This window comes from Choloepus didactylus, chromosome 2 (genome assembly GCF_015220235.1).
Source record: "Choloepus didactylus isolate mChoDid1 chromosome 2, mChoDid1.pri, whole genome shotgun sequence".
Classification (NCBI taxonomy): Eukaryota; Metazoa; Chordata; class Mammalia; order Pilosa; family Megalonychidae; genus Choloepus; species Choloepus didactylus.
The window spans coordinates 28,310,995-28,325,612 of NC_051308.1; the positions used below are offsets into that span (position 1 = coordinate 28,310,995).

Consider the following 14,618-nt stretch of genomic DNA (forward strand, 5'->3'; position numbering starts at 1 on the left):
TTGAGCTCTAGCCTTCTTTGCCTCACCACCCCTGCCTCCAAAAATAACCCCCAATAAACAAAGTGAAATTCATGCATATAGAGCCACAACAGAAAGCACTATCTTTTTAGGAGAAGGGGTGTATGGTTATGAAGTGAAGACACTGACCACAGAGGTTTCTCTCCTAGCATTTTCATAGAAGCTGCTTTGCAAAATTCCCACAATTGTGGATCCTGTTAACAACTGCACAACCTCCATGAGACTATAATCTTGTCTGTCTTGTTCTCCATTGTAGCCCAGTACCCAGTAGAGAAGACATTGTAGGTGCTCAGGAAATGTTTGTTGAACAAACAAATTAGCCAAAATAGAGTATTTGAATACTGTGGTATTTTCTTCACATTGCCCTTCCTGGCCTTTAGTCAGCTGGAACACACCAGCAGCTATGTTGTGCGTTACATTTAAACAGCTTTCACATAATCATATGTTGGATCCTCAACTGCTGTCAATGAAATTGTCTAGAAAGTTCCCAAGACCTTTCCTGCACTAAGGCATTACCCTTTCTCATCGAGCATTCTTGTAGCAAAACAAATAGCTCAGAATCTTTGGAGGGCATACGTGACAGCTGCAAATGCCACCAACTCTTTTCTTCAATGGAAGGTGGCAATGGTAGCTCTTGCCAGAGGTTTTTGAAAGCCATCTATATAAAAAGGGTAAATAAGTCTTTAAATTTACATGGTTACACCATCTGATCCAGGATCAGTAAGTGTTTTAGAAGCACAGTCAAGTCCACTGTGGTGCTGTTAATAAAATTCATTCTTTCCTTCCAAACTTACATGTGACAGGCATTGTGCTAGATACACTAGGTACCAGTAAGATTCAGCCCCAGCCCTCAAGGAGCAGACATTTTAGTGAAGGAGACAGACTTGCAGACAGTCATGATGCAATAAGATTTGGGACATGGTGTGGAGCTCACAAGAAGGAACAAGTTAAGTATGAGGAGCCCAGAAAAAGCTCTGTAGAGGAGTGATTCTTGACTCCTAAGGAGATGCAGAGCATGTGCAGATAGTGGAATTAGGTACTTTCTCTAATAATACTCTTTGGATTATTTGGATTCCACATTTTAAGAGGCCATTTAAGACTTAAGACCCAAGATGAGAAGTAGCACATGACTTCTGGCTGACCTAATACCATAACATGGTTCTATGCCTTGTTGAACTTCCTGCCTGCCCAGCCAGCTAACCTGGAAGTGTGCCTGGGCTATCCAGCCCCAAGATCATGCTGACTTAAGTCACTTTTTATAATGCCTGTACAGCTCAATCTAATAACAGCATGGGCTTATAGGCAGATTCTTACCTTAAGAGAAAATAGTATAGATAGCAAAAAATGGTATCTGTAGTAACATTATTCATTAAACTCACCATTTGATGAGTTTTGCAAGTTTTTTTCTTTTTTTTCTTAGTAATCCATTGACACCTTCTCCCCAACTTGATGATAATTCTAGGGCCTATGCCTTTGACTCCATTTGCATGGGAGGTATGCTCTGCCATCTGTGATAGGAAGGATAACAAGACCCTTATGCCAAATGGGCACATGCCCATACAGGCTATTTGAATAATGATATCTCTTGGAAATAACTGTCCAAATAATTGATGTGAACTCTCAGTGTTCCTATGTGAGTTAGCAGGTGTAGGTGGCTGTTGGTTAGAAAGAGGGTTATTCAGAGAAGTGAGAGTTATTCATAGCCCATGGAGAAAGTTGGGTTGCCGTGGTCAGGTCCTCTTGACCTGGGATTGCTAACATGGTTGGATAAGATGGTGTTCATAGAATGAAATGAAGGTGGCTATCAAGAAATAACAGGAACCCTGATTGACATTTGGTCTGCAGAGTGAGATTTGTTTTATAATTTCCAATTTAAAGCATATGATGGTGTTGGTGGTGCTTTTAAAAAAAAAAAAAGTCTGAATATCGTATACTTAGACTTTTCAGTCATGCCAATTGTTTACAGGGAGCTTACGCACTTGTTCCCAGTCTCTGGGAGGGACTAATTGCTATATTGTGAATTTTAACCTTTGCATCTGCCTCTGTTTATATCCATGGAAAGTTACAACTTAGTGATTCTGTTTAGTATTCAAGCAAATGATGTAAGTGCTTAGTAGATTCGTCTGTTTGGAATTCGACTTGAAAGGGACGAAGACTAATTAATAGTTGTTTGAGACTATACTTAATATTTCATTGTACAAGTAAGCCTGCTACCACTTTGTTAACTGGAATGCTTGGGAATTACTTTAAAAATCAAATTAATACACATTATTAAACATATTTGCACACACCGAACTATTTCAAACCAGTCATGCTGGAATAAAGACAAAATAATATTGTGTATTTACATAACAACATAACACCTTTCATTAGAAAAATCTCAAGCCTTCGCTGACTAGCTCAACTGCACAACACCCCGTGAGGTGTGTAGGAAGTAAGGTAGAACAATAAACAAGAAGATGAAGAGAGAAAGGCGAGTGCGCTTGCCTGGGGTAATAAAGAGTCCTGCTGGATAGTCCTTAGCATTCAAGTTTGGGTGACCCTATAGAACGGAAACTCAGAATGAAGGTGCCTGTAGAGGTCACAGGTGATTATAGATTTTAGTGTGCTACTTTATGTTGTTTTTCTAATCTCGGCTAAAGTCTGTACGTTACTTTCGAAATATTCTGGGTGGACAGTGGCCTAATCTGATCATTTGATCCATTGTTTAACATTCTCGAGGCTCAAGTAAGTACTATTTCCTTTATTTTTTCTTAGCCAGACTTTTTTTTTTTTGCTAAAGTGTGACAGTCCATTGTCAGGATATGCCAAGAGGCGGCCAGGCACCTGCTAGTCAGTGGGAAAGGCATTGTTGAGCCCGGGGCCTGGCCTTTTCGGGGTGGGGACAGAGCCGATGGCAATAAATTAGAGCCCAGGCCTGCCTCAGTGACTGCTCTGCCCAACACCTCCCATAGTACACCTGAGCCTGGCACACTGAGCACACAGAATGTACCAGGATGTCTGTGGGTCTCCTAGGGCAGGCCTGCAGCTTGACGCTGTAGGAGCCACAAGGAAGCTATTAGAACACAAGAATATCAGCAGACCAATGGGAACAGCGAATTTTGCATTTGGAATTTTAAAATAGCATTTATTAGCATCTTTGAATAAATTTTGAATTTAATAGTCCATTGGATTCCCAAAAAGTTTAGAACTGGAACTTAGTACTCATTCCATGATCTTACACATTGTATTTATTAACCTGATTCTTTGAGAAGAAAGAGTAACTTCCTCTCTATAAGTTCTTTCTGTCAGTGAAGTCTCTAACTTGGCTTAACCTTTCAGATTTTCAGATAATTTAGGTGTCACAGATATCAATGATACAGCAGTGTTCAGACACTATAATTTAAATGTCTCTGAAATGTAATCAATAGAGTTTTGTCTGGGTTTTAGAAATGCTGTTTTCTTCCTAAACAGCTGTTCGTTTGTATTAACAATTTTCTCTGTCTCTAGAAGAGCAGCACTTTTTTTTAAATATATAATCTTGTCACCCTTTTCTTCATGTTAAGCTGTTTTGGGTCTGTCGTTGTGGGGTTGTTTTGATATCCCTGTGCATTGGGGGAAGACTACAAACCTGACCCAGAGGCTTCAGAAGCTCCTCTGTTTGCCCTGGCCTGTTCAGTCCAGGCTGTAGTTTCATCTAATTTCCCACAGTAGCATTTTCTTATTGGGGGCTGGCAAATTTCACTGCCTTTTCGATTCATCTGGTACCATCTTGGTAAAGGCTTTTAAACACCAAGCGCAGTACAAACCAGTCCTTGCCCCTGTCATTAATTAGCAAAGCAAAGGGCCCTTGGCTTTTCACTTTGGGTGCTACCCAAAAGATGGCAATTTATGAGGCTGTGATGAAGATGGTGACAACTAAAATTTTATACAGATAATTTGCACTCCTAAGAACCCTGGATTGAGGTGGGAAAAGAGTTGTTAAAATTCTCCTTTTAGCCTGAGCGAGGTTAACTATCTCCATGAGGTTAAATATCACATTCCCACGGTAGTAGGCTGGACCTCATTACCTTTCCTGCTTAATGCCTATGAGATTCCTCATAGGAAGGGCAGTTAAGAGTGTGAGTTCTAGAGCCAAACCACTTGAGTTCAAATCTTGGCTCTACACCTTCTGTGCTATGTGATTTTTTGAAGGGGGTGAGCTATTTAATATGGGCCTAAAATTCTTCATCTGTGAATTTATGACAATTATATCATCCACCTCATGGGGTTCTTCTAAGGATTAAATGAGTTCTTACACAAAACATTTCCAAACAGCACCTGGCACATAGTAAGGGTTCAATAAACGTTAGCTATGTGAATCATTAAAGCACTCAACACGGGGAGCAAGGTGTAATAGGAAATTAGAGTTTGTGATTATTCTCTGGTGGTGAATGTGAACAGGACCTATTCGAGTGGATACGCTGGCTCAGGAAAGCAAACTGAAGTCTGTGGGGGAAAGTCCATCCTAACTAGACCTATACGAAAGTTAGGATAAAAGACTATTTTAGTTCTAGTGTTACAACTCAGTACTACTCCAGACCAGTAAAAGTAATGAAGGACAAATAATTTTAAATGTCTGCTTCTGGGGGAACCTAGTCCCATTCTCAGTGGGGTGGTGGATGTACAGCTCACCACTCTTGACACATCAGAGCATTGCTTCATAATTGGATGTATATCAGAAACATTCTCAAGAAGTCTTCAAGATTTTACCCTTTAAATTTGAAACCCTTAGGGCACCTTGCTCTTACACAGAACTGGATTTCAGATAATGCATCTCTATTCATAAACTGTTATGCTCAGGCACTCCCAGAACCTGCTATTGAACATTGATTGATAATGTTCACAATCAAGGATTTATGAAATTAGAAGCATTGCAGTGATAAAGACTTTCTTTTGTTTGCTTTTGGGTTGTTTGCTTGTTTTAAATCCTGTTCCTCTTTGAACTGGATTGAAGTCAGTAATGAAATTTGGGGCCTGGAAGCTGTGGTCCTAGAGGAGAGAACCAGAGGAAAGGACTTGGCTTCTGGAAATCCATCCAGATCAAATCAGAAAAGGGAGACTCAGGGAGGGAGAGAACATAGTGATAGAGAAAACCCCACCTGAGATGACAGCATTCTTGTTCACTGACATGAGAAACAAGAGTTGGTTCACCAGAGAAGCCCAGTGACTTCATTTGAGGAGTGATGTCTGGTTAAGCACATATGTGCACCATAAATCCAGATTTTAGTTACACCCGCTCAGATTTCTTCATGTCAGCATCTGATCAGCAACCTCCAAATGTTCTAGCATCCCTTGCAAATAATTTTGATTTGGAAGCTTTCTATTGATAGTTTATTCTTATTGAAAGACTGTTATTCTCTTGATAAAAAATTGCTGACAATTTCAGTGGTGTTAAATTAGGTTCCAAATATATAATGACAGCTTTGTTGGTGTGTGTTATGTGTGAGATGCATTTAAATGCATATGTCATGTCCTGCCATTTTATAAAGAACACTGCCTTAATAGAAAATCTATCTATCTATCTATATTTGTTTATTTTTAAACTTTTTATTTTGAAATAAATTCAAACTTACAGGAAAGTTGCAAAATAATACATAGAACTCCAACATACTATCCAGATACCCAAATTTACCAACTATTAGCATTTTGCCACATTTGTTATATCTTTCTCTCCCTCCCTTCCTATCTATCTCTTAATCATCTACGTTCCAAACATTTGAGAATAAGTTGCATATATCATGCTTTTTTAAAACGTAACACTTCCATTGACATTTCCTAAGAACAGGGACACTCACTTGGGTAACCGCTGTGCATTTCTTTAATTTTTAACTGTACTCTAAGGAGAACTCAGCATTTGAGTTAATTTGTGTGAATAGATATATGACGCTTGAACCAGGAGTCCTATAGAATTTGTTGGAATACATGAGAATTTGGTAAGGACAAGGATTTTTATGCTAGATAACTTCCTTGTCAAATGTCCAGTAGTTTTAGATGTTTCACTCCATGACACTGATATAGGCAAGGGGGCACAGGATTTTGAACAGAGAAATCTGACTTTCGGCCCTGTCTACACTATTTTACAGCTATCATTAGGTTCATGGGCTCAGGAGACAGACCTGGGATTGTTTTCTAGCTCTGTCACTTACTACCTATGTGAATTTAGGCAAGATATTGGTAACGTCACTTAGCCCCAGTTTCCTTGTCCGTAAAATGGAGATCATAATATCAACAATACCTTCCTCAAAGGGTTGATGTGAAGATTAGTAAATGGCTGTAAAAAGTGCTTAGCACAGAAAGGGCTTGATATGTGTTGCTTATAGCTCAAGTTATTTTCACTTAATCTCAATTACTTCATTCATTAGATAGTAGAAACACTTCCTAAATTACAGAGCTATTTTCAGAATTGAATGATCTAATGTATGTCAAAAGCACTGTGTATGCTCTGAAGCACTATATTAAAAATAATAACAATAATGATTATTCTCATTTTGGGGGGACAATCACTTTACATAAATCACTGATTCTCACAACAACCCTGTGAGGTAATATTATCTCAGATTTCATATTGCAGATGAGGAAACAGGCTCAGGATCCCAGGATCACAGCAGGGCTGAAATTCATGCTCAGATTTCAACTCAGATCTGTTTTATTTTAAATTCACACTAGTCATTCTGCATAGCATAGCCACATCTCAACAATAATTGTAACCCTGAGAATTGTTATTAATAGTTTGTTGTCCTTATTGATGATAGAATTGGGCTTATACAGTCTAATCTGGGCTGATGTGTCATCTTTGATTAATATTGCATCTACTAAAAAATAAATAAAAGAAAAAAATATTGCATCTACTGTGTATATTTATATTAAAACAAGATTTTGATGAAATGCACTTAATACATACTCATTTACAAACTTGCATGTTTCAACCCAAGAAAGACAGATATTTGTACCGTTGAGCCCTAGGCTATAAGAGCAGTTCCAAAAAAAGGAATATGTCAGCAATGTCCTAAGCAATAGCAGAATTGGTTGGAATATATGTGCTGGCTCCAAGGTGAATAATTTGAAGGGCATGCTTTTTGAATGGATAAAGTCTGGTATTTTTATTATAATTTTCAATGCTTTTTTTAGTCATTCCTCATGTTTTTACATTTTAGTTACATGAATTTTCATTCATATTGTAGATTACAAGTAAACTGAATTTACAATTTGATACCCCTGCCTGCATACTAATTATAACTAGCTAATTTCTCACTAGCTAACCATGATTTGCAAATTGGCATAGTGGACTCTGGGTACCAGTTAGGTCATGTGTATGTGTGTGAGTGCACCTGCAAACCTGGAGGCTGGTGGTTGTAGTGAGATGCGCATGGACTTTGAGTTTGGCAGCTTCCTACTTTGGTAAAGGTTTTTTTTTGTTGCTGTGTTTTTGTTTTTGTTTTTTGCTTTCTAAGCCTTGGTCTCCTCACCTGTTCAATTGGAAGTTTCTGGGCAGGTAAAAGAGTATTTCATGTAATGTGCTCAGTACTGATTTTCCTTTCCACCCTTCTTTGACTTAAAAATCCACTTTTGCAAATATGGACTATTCGCTTTGCTTTTCTGCCATACTATATTTCCCCAGACGTATCTCCTCATTTATGATGAACCAACACATGGTTCAAACAAACTCACGAGGAGATCAGCCACTTGGCTCTTCACGGGGGACGGCGATGATGCCGCCAGTGAGGCCGTCCCATCTGTGGACGGCGCCGCCCGCGCGCCAAGCAACGCCCCGGCAGCCCGTGATGTGGCCGAGGCTGTAGGTTACCCCTCACCCCAGCCGTGCAGGTTTTGACTTCTGAAGCCAGGCATCACTCACATGTGTCTACCAGGGTTAACTTTTAGTTCAGAAGAAACCTGTTTTTCACCTGTATCTTTTTGAATCCTGGCCTGGCAAATATATTTTTGTAATACCCTCCCAATTGCTGTAAGTTACAAATAGCCAGATTTCAGTCATAAGGAGACTAGACTATTATTTTCTTGCAGCCTGTCTCACTGGGGGCCGGGTTCCAAGGAGGCAGCCCGCACGCTCAAGGCCAGGAGAGCCAGGATTTCAACAGTGTCAACAATCTTTGCTCATCATACCGAAAAAGCAGTGTGTCGGTGCCGGCTCATTAGCATACAGCCGCGCCCTGCTTGCTAACAAAGCAGGCTCTGGGTAGCTGCTCGAGTCGCAGCTTGTCTGTCTTCTTTGACCGAAAAATAGAGGAGAAACAAAGCTTCAAGGGAAGATGCTGTCCCTGTCCTGTGGCAAGAAAGCATCTCAGTGATGCCAGGAAGAGACAGCTTTGAAGTGATTTTAAAATAATTGTTCTTTGATGAAACAGCCATCCATCCTTTGTTTTTCTAATCTTGCTTTAAATCATTGACAAGCAAATAAATCACTGTGTTGTCTGGTTAAAAATGATCTCGCCCGGAATACTTTCCAGCCATCCCTTTAATAGCTGTCTGTTTTATTTTGTTTTGCTTTACTTTGTTACAGTGCTTAAAAAGAAATCTCTATCTAGGCAGAGGTATACAGGCGTCCTGTTCCTCTCTGTCTGTCTCTCTTTCCCTCTTTTGTTGGGGGGATGGAGGGAAGAAGAAACGTACAAGCAGATGTGCTGCTAGATCTACAGGCTTCTGCCAACCATATGGCATCTTAAAGAAAGATGGTTGGAGCGTCTGGATTAGCAAAGACTCGGGATGGGAAGCCATGTGTCGTGTTGGTACAGGCAGTTGTTTGAGCTCGCTCTAAATGGCTTCAGGAGATTGTGTAATGGAACAAATGGTCCTGTGAGCCCAGGAACAGCCTTGCCGCTGCTGGAGAGGCAATTGGCCCTCGGGCGGGTACTGCTTCCCCTTTTTTCCCCCAGTATTATGTATTCTCCTTTTAATGTTCTTCGAAGTCAGAATTGACTCAGAACTTTTCAACTGATAATTACACTGGTTGGTTCTGCCTGCCTCTATGTCCGCCTGAACTCTTCTCTCTCTTTTTCTCTTGCTCTAAATTGGTAATTAAAAATGTGCCGTCCCCCCGTGTCCTTGCCTTCTGCCCTCCACAGGGGGTCCAGGCTCAGCGCCCCCAGCCTTCCTCAGTGCCCACTGTCCCTCCTGGCCGAGGCTGTCCTTGGGAAGGCTGCCCAGCTATGGCGGGTGGGGGGGGGGGGGAATGTGTCCTCCCACTGGCATTCCCAGAAACCCCAGGAGATGGAAAATCTGTCATTTCTTAGTCAGCTGAGAGTCTTATGTCGTCCCTGGTGTTGAGCACACAAGAGATGTGTCCCTTCACTGTTTTGGACCTCGAGGGTGGCAAGTAAGGTGATCCAGGGCCAGAGAATTGCTTTCTGAGAGTTTGGTGTGTGACCACACGGGGTTGACGTTGGGTTTTCAACTCGGTGTGCTGGTGCTGCCCGGAGCACGGCAGACCTCGAAACATGGACGCCCCTAGGCATGGTGCTGCCGGAGAGCATAAGTAAGACCTCTTATTTTTCCCAAATCGAACGTGTTAAGAAAGGATGTACATTTAAAGTGTGAGTTGGAATGTTTTCTCATGCAGAATTGTCTTTTTTAGTACTAATATATATGTCTTTTTAAATTATACTACTTCCCTAACAGTAAACTTGTTGGACTCTTTGGTCAACAATTTGAGACCTCGGGATTCCACTCCCTAATAAAACATCTAAGTGTAAGTTTAATAATTGAGGTACTGTGATACTGGCAGCATTCCCACAAGACTTCAACTGTGGTGAAGTTTTCAGACCATTACTCTTGTTCTGAGAAGATGGAGGCGAAAGGAGCTGTGAGACCTCTGTGAGTCCCAGTTAGAGCAGATCTTCAGTGTTTTTTTTACTCAACCAAGCTCTTTGTACGTTTCAGCTACACTTTGGTGCAAACAGATCTTATTTTGTTGCTGTGAAAGGGCCATTGCACATGTAATGCATGTCTTTGGCTGCTAGAAGAATTAGGCCCACCTCCTCAGTTGGGATAGATAGCTAATGCTGAGACTCTGGGTGCATCATAAATTGTGGTTAATGGAAGGTGAAATGACTGGTTGATTCAGTCAGAGAACTGGTCCATTTATCTGACCAAATCACCAAACCAGTTTGATTTAAGTGGTAAGTTTGGGTCAGTGAGAGTGCCTGGTCAGTGGCTAGTTCTCACCGTGCACCTGGGAGCCGAGTGCACTCACCAGCAACACCTTCCACTTCAGGGGCTGTGTCACCACCTCCCACCTCACAGGCAGTGACCCCAACTCTGTGCAGGCCCTGGAAAATGGGATCAAGTAAGAAATGCTGCATCCAGCTGTCACCAGCTGTGGGCACTAGAAAGCTACCATGTGTATCACAACTTCTATCAAAGGTATTTGGAGCAATGAAAATACATTCTAATTTATGGTGCTGTGTTATGATGTAAAGGCTTTCCCCAAACGAGAAATGAAACCTAGAGAATGTGTGATCGGGCTCTGATAGGATAAAAGGGTGCAGAGTCTGAAGATCCGCATGTCTCTTCAAACTGTCATCAGTTTTATGTACTACTTATGGCTTGGTCAAATAATTTTTACCATCTCAAACAAGGTCAACAGAGAATCACTTGACGATTGCTACCGACTTCCTTCATACATAACTTTTTTGCAAGGATAGCAATGTCACCCAGAAATTTTAAATAGAGTGCCATTTGATTTTCATGACTTCTTTGTATGAAAATTATGTATTCTCATCTCATAAACATAGGTTAAAAACACTTTCCTGTTTTTCACTTTCAGAGCTGTTTCATGTTCAACACGTTAAGTGTTAGAATGGTCTTACTTTGTCTTCTGAGTTTAGGATCTGTGTGGGGAGGCAGCTGGAGGTGGGGTCTATGGAAAAATAATTTTGATTGTTGTCTATGGATGGCAGAAGTTACCACTTTAATCCTTTCCCTTTGAAGTGAACATGGTCTCAGATTTGTCAGCATTAGAATTTCTCAAAACAATGCAATTAAACTGCAACATATTTCCTAACATTCTTAATTAAGACAGTGACTGAAAAATGTAGATTAACAGAAGTTACTGTTTTTTTCAACATATTTTTCTCTTTCTTTCCCGCCACCATCATATCCCCCTTCCCCCACGCCTTTTTTGCTTTAAATGTCTGATGTCAGTTTCATCCACATGTACATTATGCACATGGCACTGAAAAAACAAAGTAAAAATTCTCTTTTAATTCTGTGCTGCATGCCCAGCGCCACATGCACTGTCTGTTACATGTCGCTTCTTATGAGGTTCATGCTGGGAGTTTCTTTTTAAAGGCAAAGTGTTTCTGAAGGAAAGAGTTTCTGAAGGAAAGAGTTCAGGTTGGGCAGATTGTGTTAGAAAAGTCAGTGTCTGCAAGTGGAATTAATATACTGATTATTCTGTGCAGGCTCAAGCTGGCAGTGTGTGCAAAGTTCAAGAGTGTTTGCGAATTGAAATATGGAGGAGAAATTAAGAGAGGGACAAAGACAAAGAATTGGAAGTGGGGCTTAGAAGTGAAACTAATGGTAACTTTGTAAAGGGGGAGGGAGTTCATGTATGAACAATATGAGCAACTGTGTCATAAAGCAGTACTCACTGAAAATATTTTTATGGAATTAGAAGTCCTATTTTCCATGGCAGTTTTTGAGATTGATCTTAAAATCAATTTGGTTATTGGAGGAGAATGTGGAAGGAGGGGCAGAAAGAAATGTCATGCCCAGCACCTTTTTTTTTTCCACGTTGAGACGCTTAATGACTAACAAAGAAATTAACACGAGTTTTAATGTTAGCCAATATTTTTCCTGTTTAAAATGTGAGTCCTGCATGATCATCAACAAACAACAATTCATTTATTTGCTTACAAATAAGGAATTAAAAGTAAGAAAACCAAATACGTTCACGGAGCACCTTTCACATCACAGGGAAATCAAACTTCTCGTTGCTTCTCAGGGGAAAGAAATTGGGACATGAGCACGGAGTTAATGAAGCTTTCACCCATCTCCTCCCCTCAACTGCCATCTCGGCTTAATCTTCTCCTTCTGCCAAAGTCCAGAGGCCCTGCGACCCCCTGCGGAGTCTCCCGAGCCAGATGCTCCGCACCCAGCCTCCTCCGCCCCCGGCAGCCTTCCGACCTCCAGCTGCGAGGCTGCGGGCTCTCCCGCGGGGCAGCAGGATGGCTCGGCGGAGCGCGGGGCCGGGGACGCGGAGGCGGAGCAGCCGCGAGGCAGCGATGGGCCGGGAGCCGCAGGGGCCGCGCGGGCCGGGCTCTGCCTGTCCGCGGCACTCGGAGCCCGGGCCGGGGGCTGCCCAGACCCGCGACGAGGGCGCTCAGAGGTGGCCGAGAGCAGGTGCTGATGCGAGGGAGGCAGATGCTGAACTCTTGTCAACTATTCAACAGGCAGGAAAGCACAACGGCGCAGCGCGGGGCTGAGAGATGGGGCTGGGAGTTCCCGGGACGCCTGCTCTGCGAGCGCTCTCGGGACTAGCGGAGGCTCAGCAGAGGCTCGTCCTGTCCCTCCGCACACAGCCACTTCCTAACTCCGACAGCTACATTTCACAAAAACTCTAAGCCTGAAGCTTTTTGTTGGCAGCATCTAAGATGGGAAAAAAAAAATCTACCTTCTGTTTGGCAGTTGCTCTTTTCTTAGGCAGAAAATTATCTCTGGGAAAGCCTTAGCACACCGGGCACCCCTGCTGCCGTGTGGGTCCCGGGGCTGGGAGACGGTCAGAGCCCTCCCTCCTCCTCGCCGGGCACCTCTGAAAGTGGCGTCTGCAGCTGCCCCCAACTCCACGCGAACACACGTCCTGCCGCTGTGTCCTATAGCCCCTCACACCCTATTGCCATTTGCTCTCAGGGAGGTTGTTTCTACTGCCAGTGACCCTTGCTTCTCCCACCATTTCTTCCACTACTAAGAGACTAAATGCAGTTTGGATGATTTCGCATACCTGGGGTATGCCAAATCACATCTTAAAATGTGGCAGCGTTGCCTGCAGGGGATTCCTAGTCTACACAGCAGGTGGTCACTGGGCGTCGGGACCATGACTAGGTGGCCTGCGCCGTTACAGTGAGGGACCCTCGGTGCTCTGCTGAACCCACTGCCAGGCCACAGTGTGCTGCCTGCAGTCACCCAGAGCAGCCCAAGGAAGGCCCCTCCTTCCTTTCTTTACTGCCCCTCTTATTTCAGGCTTAATTTAGGAAAGGTGTGTGCTTTGCTCTATGAGGAACTCAGACTTCATCCTGTTCAGAGTTAGTGAATGACCCTTTCTGAGACCATCACATAGTGACGTTCTAACTCCTCAAGTTAAATCCCAACATCTTTCCTACCATCTCAAGGACTACAAGTCTTGGGCACATAGATGGTTTCTGCTTGGAACATCCAAAAGTTGATTTATGGCAGAGAGCTGTTGCTAGACTGTCTTATTCCAAAGCAATCTTAATCTTGGTTCTCTTTGCCACCTTCCTTGGGGCCACAGTGGGTTCCCAGGATATGTGAGGCATTTTGTTTACTTGTGCCACTTAAAAAAAAAAATAAATGGCACAAAGAGAGTTGGAAACCTAGATATATTCTTTTGCCATTCCTTAAAATTCAAAATTTTGCAGCCCAAATATTAAAAATTGACATAGCTGTTCCTTCTTCCCCACGGTGGCACGTAACTGGGCAGGATCTGTCTCTTCTGCATTTGGAGCCCACTGGAAACCAGATGAGCCTTCCAGCAGGCCTAATCACTCCGATCTGTCAAGGACCTTCTAGCTGGAAGAGTTATACCATCATATTATCCCAACACTCATCACTGTGTGGAGGACCCCCTTTACTAAATGATTTATTACTCTTAGCAGAATTCCTTTGGCTGCCGATTTTATTTCTGTGTCACTCTGTTCAGCTCAATTGGTCGCCTTCAGTTACCGTGGCAACCAGCAGATGGGGTTCTTTGACAAGGGTCAGCAGGGAGACTGCCTCCGTATAGAGGCAAGAGGAGCTAAATAAAAAGCTTTCAGCATTGACAGTTCTGTAGTGGATGGCCAGGAGTAGTTATCAAATTACTTGCATTATAACCTAATTAAGATGTGTGCCAGTAAGTGCACTATAGTGATTGAATCTGGTTATTTAGCTGCCAAGGGCTCACTCTTATTCAATCACACCTCTGTGACCTGGAGGATGGTGAAAGAGAAAGGAAACAGAGGAGCACCTCACTGCAGCATGAAACTTAACATACCAAAGGCCTGTTCAGGACCACCCCAGGAGTGTTTTAGTCTTTGGGAACACTGGGAGGCCCTCCTTAGGACAGAAACTTCCTGAAAGCACAACACTGTGCTGCAAAAACGCGAGATGGCAAGTGAGCAAGATCCCCATGCATTTTGGAAGTTCCTTGTCTTCTTTTTGATGGCTGCTTTAATTGCGAGAAGCATTCATCAAAATAAAAACAGGTCTTTTTTTTTTTTTTTTTTTTTTTTTTAAACTGCTCCAGATTAAAGGGGACATGACAACTAAGTGCAAAGGATCCTTTCTGGAGGGAGGAAAAGGACATTATTGGGTCAATAGACAAAATTGGTAGATTAGAGAAAGGCATT

The 14,618-nt window shown here is 42.4% G+C and overlaps 1 protein-coding gene across 10 annotated transcripts in view; it reads left to right on the plus strand.

The window, feature by feature from the left end:
• Positions 1–14,618, plus strand: part of SDCCAG8 (SHH signaling and ciliogenesis regulator SDCCAG8) — a 288,104-nt gene that overhangs the window by 252,804 nt on the left and 20,682 nt on the right. The window lies entirely within an intron of this gene.